Source organism: Aegilops tauschii, chromosome 4 (assembly GCF_002575655.3).
Source record: "Aegilops tauschii subsp. strangulata cultivar AL8/78 chromosome 4, Aet v6.0, whole genome shotgun sequence".
Taxonomy (NCBI): domain Eukaryota; kingdom Viridiplantae; phylum Streptophyta; class Magnoliopsida; order Poales; family Poaceae; genus Aegilops; species Aegilops tauschii.
In genome coordinates this window covers 528718377-528727531 of record NC_053038.3, presented here as the reverse complement: position 1 = coordinate 528727531, position 9155 = coordinate 528718377, and positions in this window count along the sequence as shown.

Here is a 9155-nt window from a genome sequence, read left to right as displayed (position 1 = left end):
ATAATAGCATGGAACAAACAAAAATTATAGATACGTTGGAGACGTGTCAAGCATCCCCAAGATTAATTCCTGCTCGTCCTCGAGTAGGTAAATGATGAAAACTGAATTTTTGATGTGGAATGCTACCTATCATAATTATAAATGTAATTTTCTTTATTGTTGCATGAATGTGCAGATTCGAAAGATTCAAAACAAAGGTTTAATATTGACATAAAAATAATAATACTTCAAGCATAGTAATAAAGCAATCATGTCTTCTCAAAATAACATGGCCAAAGAAAGCTATCCCTACAAAATCATATAGTCTGGCTATGCTCTATCTTCATCACACAAAATATTTAAATCATGCACAACCCCGATGACAAGCCAAGCAATTGTTTCATACTTTTGATGTTCTCAAACTTTTTCAATCTTCACGCAATACATGAGCGTGAGCCATGGACATAGCACTATAGGTGGAAGAGAATGGTGGTTGTGGAGAAGACAAAAAGGAGAAGATAGTCTCACATCAACTAGGCGTATCGATGGTTAGATGCCCATCAATAGATATCAATGTGAGTGAGTAGGGATTGCCATGCAACGGATGCACTAGAGCTATAATTGTATGAAAGCTCAAAAAGAAACTCAGTGGGTGTGCATCCAACTCGCTTGCTCACGAAGACCTAGGGCATTTTGAGGAAGCCCATCATTGGAATATACAAGCCAAGTTCTATAATGAAAGATTCCCACTAGTATATGAAAGTGACAACATAGGAGACTCTCTATCATGAAGATCGTGGTGCTACTTTGAAGCACAAGTGTGGAAAAGGATAGTAGCATTGCCCCTTCTCTCTTTTTCTCTCATTTTTTTATTTGGGCCTTTCTCTTTTTTTATGGCCTCTTTTTTTCTCCCTTTTTTATTTTTCGTCCAGAGTCTCATCCCGACTTGTGGGGGAATCATAGTCTCCATCATCCTTTCCTCACATGGGACAATGCTCTAATAATGATGACCATCACACTTTTATTTACTTATAACTCGAGAATTACAACTCGATACTTAGAACAAAATATGACTCTATGTGAATGCCTCCGGTGGTGTACCGGGATGTGCAATGAATCAAGAGTGACATGCATGAAAGAATTATGAAGGTGGCTTTGCCACAAATACGATGTCAACTACATGATCATGCAAAGCAATATGACAATGATGAAGCGTGTCATAATAAACAGAACGGTGGAAAGTTGCATGGCAATATATCTCGGAATGGCTATGGAAATGCCATAATAGGTAGGTATGGTGGCTTTTTTGAGGAAGGTAAATGGTGGGTTTATGGTACCGGCAAAAGTTGCGTGGTACTAGAGAGGCTAGCAACGGTGGAAGGTTGAGAGTGCGTATAATCCATGGACTCAACATTAGTCATAAAGAACTCACATACTTATTGCAAAAATCTATTAGTTATCAAAATGAAGTACTATGCGCATGCTCCTAGGGGGATAGATTGGTAGGAAAAGACCATTGCTCGTCCCCGACCGCCACTCGTAAGGAAGACAATCAAAAAATAAATCATGCTCCGACTTCATCACATAACGGTTCACCATACGTGCATGCTACGGGAATCACAAACTTTAACACAAGTATCTCTCAAATTCACAACTACTCAACTAGCATGACTCTAATATCACCATCTTCATATCCCAAAACAATCATAAGGAATCAAACTTCTTATAGTATTCGATGCACTTTATATGAAAGTTTTTATTATACCCATCTTGGATGCCCATCATATTAGGACTAATTTTATAGCCAAAGCAAATTACCATGCTGTTCTAAAAGACACTCAATATAATATAAGTGAAGCATGAGAGATCAATAATTTCTATAAAATAAAACCACCACCGTGCTCTAAAAAGATATAAAAGCACTAGAGCAAAATTATCTAGCTCAAAAGATATAAGTCAAGCACATAGAGCATTCTAATAAATTTAGATTCATGCGTGTATCTCCCAAAAGGTGTGTACAGCAAGGATGATTGTGGTAAACTAAAAAGCAAAGACTCAAATCATACAAGACGCTCCAACCAAAACACATATCATGTGGTGAATAAAAATATAGCCTCAAGTAAAGTTACCGATAGACGAAGACGAAAGAGGGGATGCCTTTCGGGGCATCCCCAAGCTTAGGCTTTTGGTTGTACTTGAATTTTACCTTGGGGTGCCTTGGGCATCCCCAAGCTTAGGCTCTTGCCACTCCTTATTCCAAAATCCATCAAATCTTTACCCAAAAACTTGAAAACTTCACAACACAAAACTTCAGCAGAAAATCTCATGAGCTTCGTTAGTATAAGAAAATAAACCGCCACTTTAAGGTACTGTAATGAACTCATTCTTTATTTATATTGGTGTTAAACCTACTGTAATACAACTTCTCTATGGTTCATACCCCCCGATACTACTCATAGATTCATCAAAATAAGCAAACAACACACGAAAAACAGAATCTATCAAAAACAGAACAGTTTGTAGCAATCTGATTTGTTCGAATACTTATGGAACTCCAAAAATTCTGAAAAATATTGGTGGACGTGAGTAATTTGTCTATTAATTATCTGCAAAAATAATCAACCTAAAATCACTCTCCAGTAAAAAAAATGACAGCTAATATCGTGAGCGCAAAAGTTTCTATTTTTTACAGCAAGATCGCAAAGACTTCACCCAAGTCTTCCCAAAGGTTCTACTTGGCACAAACACTAATTAAAACATAAAACCACATCTAAACAGAAGCTAGATGAATTATTTATTACTAAACAGGAACAAAAAGCAAAGAACAAAAATAAAATTGGGTTGCCTCCCAACAAGCGCTATTGTTTAACGCCCCTAGCTAGGCATAAAAACAAGAATAGATCTAGGTATTGCCATCTTTGGTATTGGGGAAGAAAAGAGAAAATTTCTTATCTATAACATTTATCTTTCTGTTTTGTGAGAGCACATCGCCATTGATAGTGGAAGAAATACTAAGCACATTGCGAAAATTTGCATCTAAACTTGCCTTCATCTCTTTAATTATTTCGTTTTGATAGAAACTCATAATGGCGGTAGATTCAACATCCTTTTCCTTGGGGTGCCCAAATATGGTTTTCATCTTCTCATAAGTATCGATGGCATCCCCTCCAAGAAAACCTCTTTCAAAAATAGAATCCAAAACTTTCTTAAAAGAAGGGGGAGGCCAAAATAAAAGCTCTTTAAGTAAACCTCAATTTGATATTGGGGCACATAGCTGGCTCGAATCCTCAGCAGCCGATCCCAAGCGTCCTTCAAAGATTCATCAAGCAAATAGCAAAAAATTCCGGGATCATCTTCATCAAGATTGAAATCCTCCTCAACTATCCCAGTAAGGTTTTCCATAGCATCATTATTTATGAGCTTGGAAAGGATAGATGGGTTATCCAAGATACTTGATCCTAAGAGAAAACCCGAAGTTCCTCTAGATTCGTCCATGGAGAAAGAGTCGAATAAAAAGGGAAGCAAGGGCGAAGAAAAGGCAAAGTTTTCGAAAATCGTTTTAGAAGTGGGGGAGAGGAAAACGAGAGGCTAATGGCAAATAATGTAATGCGAGGGAGAAGAGTTTATGATGGGTACTTGGTATGTCTTGACTTGGCGTAGATCTCCCCGGCAACGGCGCCAGAAATCCTTCTTGCTACCTCTTGAGCATGCGTTGGTTTTCCCTTGAAGAGGAAAGGGTGATGCAGCAAAGTAGCATAAGTATTTCCCTCGGTTTTGAGAACCAAGGTATCAATCCAATAGGAGACAACGCACAAGTCACCTAGTACCTGCACAAACAATCAAGAACCTTGCAACCAACGCGATAAAGGGGTTGTCAATCCCTTCACAGTCACTCGCAAAAGTGAGATCTAATAAAGATAGTAAAGTAAATATTTTTGGTATTTTTGTTGTATAGATTGGAAAGTAAAGATTGCAAAATAGTAAACGAGATGCAATGTAAATAAAAGAGATGCAATATAATAAGAAAGAGACCCGGGGGCCATAGGTTTCACTAGTGGCTTCTCTCAGGATAGCATATATTACGGTGGGTGAACAAATTACTGCCGAGCAATTGATAGAAAAGCGCATAGTTATGAAGATATCTAAGGCAATGATCATGAATATAGGCATCACGTCCATGTCAAGTAGATCGAAACAATTCTGCATCTACTACTATTACTCCACACATCAACCGCTATCCAGCATGCATCTAGAGTATTAAGTTCATAAGAACAGAGTAACGCATTAAGCAAGATGACATGATGTAGAGGGATAAACTCAAGCAATATAATATAAACCCCATCTTTTTATCCTCGATGGCAACAATACAATACGTGCCTTGCTGCCCCTACTGTCACTGGGAAAGGACACCGCAAGATTGAACCCAAAGCTAAGCACTTCTCCCATTGCAAGAAAGATCAATCTAGTAGGCCAAACTAAACTAATAATTCGAAGAGACTTGCAAAGACATCAAATCATGCATATAAGAATTCAGAGAAGAACCAAATAATATTCATAGATAATCTTGTTCATAAATCCACAATTCATCGGATCTCGACAAACACATCGCAAAAGAGTATTACATCGAATAGATCTCCAAGAACATCGAGGAGAACTTTGTATTAAGAATCAAAGAGAGAGAATAAGCCATCTAGCTAATAACTATGGACCCGAAGGTCTGTGGTAAACTACTCACGCTTCATCGGAGAGGAAATGGTGTTGATGTAGAAGCCCTCCGTGATCGATTCCCCCTCCGGCAGATCACCGGAAAAGGCCCCAAGATGGGATATCACGGGCACAGAAGGTTGCGGCGGTGGAAAAGTGGTTTCGTGGCTCTCTGTGATGTTTCTAGGGTATAAGAGTATATATATAGGCGAAAGAAGTACGTCGATGGAGCTATGAGGGGCCCACGAGGGTGGGGGCGCGCCTACCCCCCTGGGCGCGCCCTCCTGCCTCGTGGCCGCCTCGTGGAGTTCCAGACTTCGACTCCAAGTCTTCTGGATTGCTTTCGGTCCAAGAAAGATCATCGTGAGGTTTCATTCCGTTTGGACTCCGTTTGGTATTCCTTTTCTGCGAAACTCTAAAATAGGCAAAAAAAATAGAAACTGGCACTGGGCCTCCGGTTAATAGGTTAGTCCCAGAAATAATATAAAAGAGCATATTAAAGCCCATTAAACATCCAAAATAGATAATATAATAGCATGGAACAAACAAAAATTATAGATACGTTGGAGACGTATCATTTACTAGTGTTTATAGCAACCCCTCGGTATTTGATACCGGTTCAGTTGCTAAGAGTAGTAACTCAAAACAGGAGTTGCAAAATAAACAGAGACTAGTTAAGGACGAGGTGACGATGTGTGTTGGAAGTAATTCCAAGGTTGATACGATCACCATCGCACACTCCCTCTACCTTCGGGATTAGTGTTGAACCTAAATAAATGTTATTTGGTGTTTGCGTTGAGCATGAATATGATTGGATCATGTTTAGTGCAATACGGCTATTCATTTAAATCAGAGAATAATTGTTGTTATGTTTACATGAATAAAACCTTCTATGTTCATACACCCAATGTAAATGGTTTATTGAATCGCGATCGTAATAATACACATATTCATAATATTGATGCTAAAAGATGCAAAGTTGATAATGATAGTGCAACATACTTGTGACACTATCGTTTATGTCATATTGGTGTAAAGCGCATGAAGAAACTCCATACGGATGGACTTTTGGAATCAATTGATTATGAATCATTTGATTCTTGCAAACCATGCCTCATGGGCAAGATGACTAAAACTCCGTTCTCCGGAACAATGGAGTGAGCCACTGACTATTGGAAATAATACATACCGATGTATGCGGTCCAATGAGTGTTGAGGCTCGCAGCGGGTATCGTTATTTTCTGACCTTCACAGATGATTTAAGCAGATATGGGTATATCTACTTGATGAAACACAAGTCTGAAACATTTGAAAAGTTCAAAGAATTTCATAGTGAAGTGGAGAATCATCATAACAAGAAAATAAAGTTTCTACAATCTGATTGCGGAGGCGAATATTTGAGTTACGAGTTTGGCTTTCATTTAAAACAATGTGGAATAGTTTCACAACTCACGCCACCTGGAACACCACGGCGTAATGGTGTGTCTGAATGTCGTAACCGTACTTTATTAGATATGGTGCGATCTATGATGTCTCTTACCGATTTACCACTATCATTTTGGGGTTTATGCATTAGAGACAGCTGCATTCATGTTAAATAGGGCACCGTCTAAATCCGTTGAGACGACACCGTATGAACTATGGTTTGGCAAGAAACCTAAGCTGTCGTTTCTTAAAGTTTAGGGTTGCGATGCTTATGTGAAAAAGCTTCAGCCTGATAAGCTCAAACCCAAATGAGAGAAGTACGTCTTCATAGGATACCCAAAAGAAACTGTTGGGTACACCTTCTATCACAGATCCGAAGGCAAGATCTTTGTTGCTAAGAATGGATCCTTTCTAGAGAAGGAGTTCCTCTCGAAAGAAGTGAATGGGAGGAAAGTAGAACTTGATGAGGTAATTATGCCTTCTCTCTAATTGGAAAGAAGCTCATCACAGAAAACCGTTCCCATGATGCCTACACCAACTAGAGAGAAAGCTAATGATAATGATCATAAAACTTCAGATCAAGTTACTACCGAACCTCATATGTCAACCAGAGCACGTTCCGCACCAGAGTGGTATGGTAATCCTGTTCTGGAAGTCATGTTACTAGACCATGACGAACCTACGAACTATGAAGAAGAAATGATGAGCCCAGATTCTGATAAATGGCTTGAGGCCATGAAATCTGAGATAGGATCCATGTATGAGAACGAAGTGTGGACTTTGGTTGACTTGCCCGATGATCGGCGAGCCATTGAGAATAAATGGATCTTCAAGAGGAAGACGGACGCTAATGGTATTGTTACTATCTACAAAGCTCGAATTGTCGCAAAAAGGTTTTTGACAAGTTCAAGGTGTTGACTAAGATGAGATTTTCTCACTCGTACCGATGCTTAAGTCTGTCCGAATCATGTTAGCAATTGCCACATTTTATGAAATCCGGCAAATGGATATCAAAACTACATTCCTTAATGGATTTATTAAAGAAGAGTTGTATATGATGCAACCAGAAGGTTTTGTCAACCCTAAAGGTGCTAACAAAATGTGCAAGCTCCAGCGATCCATCTATGTAGTGCAAGCTCCAGCGATCCATCTATGTAGTGCAAGCTCCAGCGATCCATCTATGGACTGGTGCAAGCATCTCGGAGTTGGAATATACGCTTTGATGAGTTGATCAAAGCATATAGTTTATATAGACTTGCGGTGAAGCATGTATTTACAAGAAAGTGAGTGGGAGCACTACAGCCTTTCTGATAAGTATATGTGAATGACATATTGTTGATCGGAAATGATGTAGAATTTTTCTGGAAAGCATAAAGGACTGTTTGAAAGGAGTTTTCAAAGAAAGACCTCGATGAAGCTTCTTACATATTGGGCATCAAGATCTATAGATATAAATCAAGACGCTTGATAAGATTTTTCAATGAGTACATACCTTGACAAGATTTTGAAGTAGTTCAAAATGGAACAGTCAAAGAAGGAGTTCCTGCCTGTAATGCAAGGTGTAAAGTTGAGTAAAGACTCAAAACCAGACCACGTCAGAAGATAGAAAGAGAATGAAAGTCATTCCCTATGCCTCAGCCATAGGTTCTATAAAGTATGATATGATGTGTACCAAACCTATTGTGTACCTTGCCATGAGTTTGGCAAGGGGGTACGATAGTGATCCAGGAGTAGTAAAAGTTATCCTTAGTTACCTAAGAGGACTAAGGAAATATTTCTCAGTTATGGAGGTAATAAAGAGTTCGTCATAAAGAGTTACGTTGATGCAAGCGTTTACACCGATCCGGAAGACTCTGAGTCTCAATCTGGATACATATTGAAATTGGGAGCAATTAGCTAGAGTAGCTCCATGCAGAGCATTGTAGACATAGAAAATTTGCAAAATACATACGGCTTTGAATGTGGCAGACCCGTTGACTAAACTTCTCTCACAAGCAAAACATGATCACACCTTAGTACTCTTTGGGTGTTAATCACATAGCGATGTGAACTAGATTATTGACTCTAGTAAACCCTTTGGGTGTTAGTCACATGGCGATGTGAACTAATCACATAAAGATGTGAACTATTGGTATTAAATCACATGACGATGTGAACTAGATTGTTGACTCTAGTGCAAGTGGGAGACTGAAGGAAATATGCCCTAGATGAATAATAAAGTTGTTATTTATATTTTATTTCCTTATATCATGATAGATGTTTATTATTCATGCTAGAATTGTATTAACCGGAAACTTGATACATGTGTGGATACATAGACAAAACACAGTGTCCCTAGTAAGCCTCTACTAGACTAGCTCGTTAATCAAAGATGGTTAAGTTTCCTAACCATAGACATGTGTTGTCATTTGATGAACGGGATCACATCATTAGGAGAATGGTGTGATGGACAAGACCCATCTGTTAGCTTAGCATAATGATCGTTAAGTTTTATTGCTATTGCTTTCTTCATGGCATATACATATTCCTTTGACTATGAGATTATGCAACTCCCGGATACCGAAGGAATACCTTGTGTGCTATCAAACGTCACAACGTAACTGGGTGATTATAAAGATGCTCTACAGGTATCTCCGAAGGTGTTTGTTGGGTTGGCATAGATCGAGATTAGGATTTGTCACTCCGAGTATTGGAGAGGTATCTCTGGGCCCTCTCAGTACTACACATCATAATAAGCCTTGCAAGCAATGTGACTAATGAGTTAGTTGTGGGATGATGTATTATGGAACGAGTAGAGAGACTTGTCGGTAACGAGATTGAACTAGGTATGAAGATACCGACGATCGAATCTCGGGCAAGTAACATACCGATGACAAAGGGAATTACATATGTTGTCATTGCGGTACGACCGATAAAGATCTTCGTAGAATATGTAGGAACCAATATGAGCATCCAGGTTCCGCTGTTGGTTATTGACCGAAGAGGTGTCTCGGTCATGTCTACATAGTTCTCGAACCCGTAGGGTTCGCACGCTTAACTTCGATGAC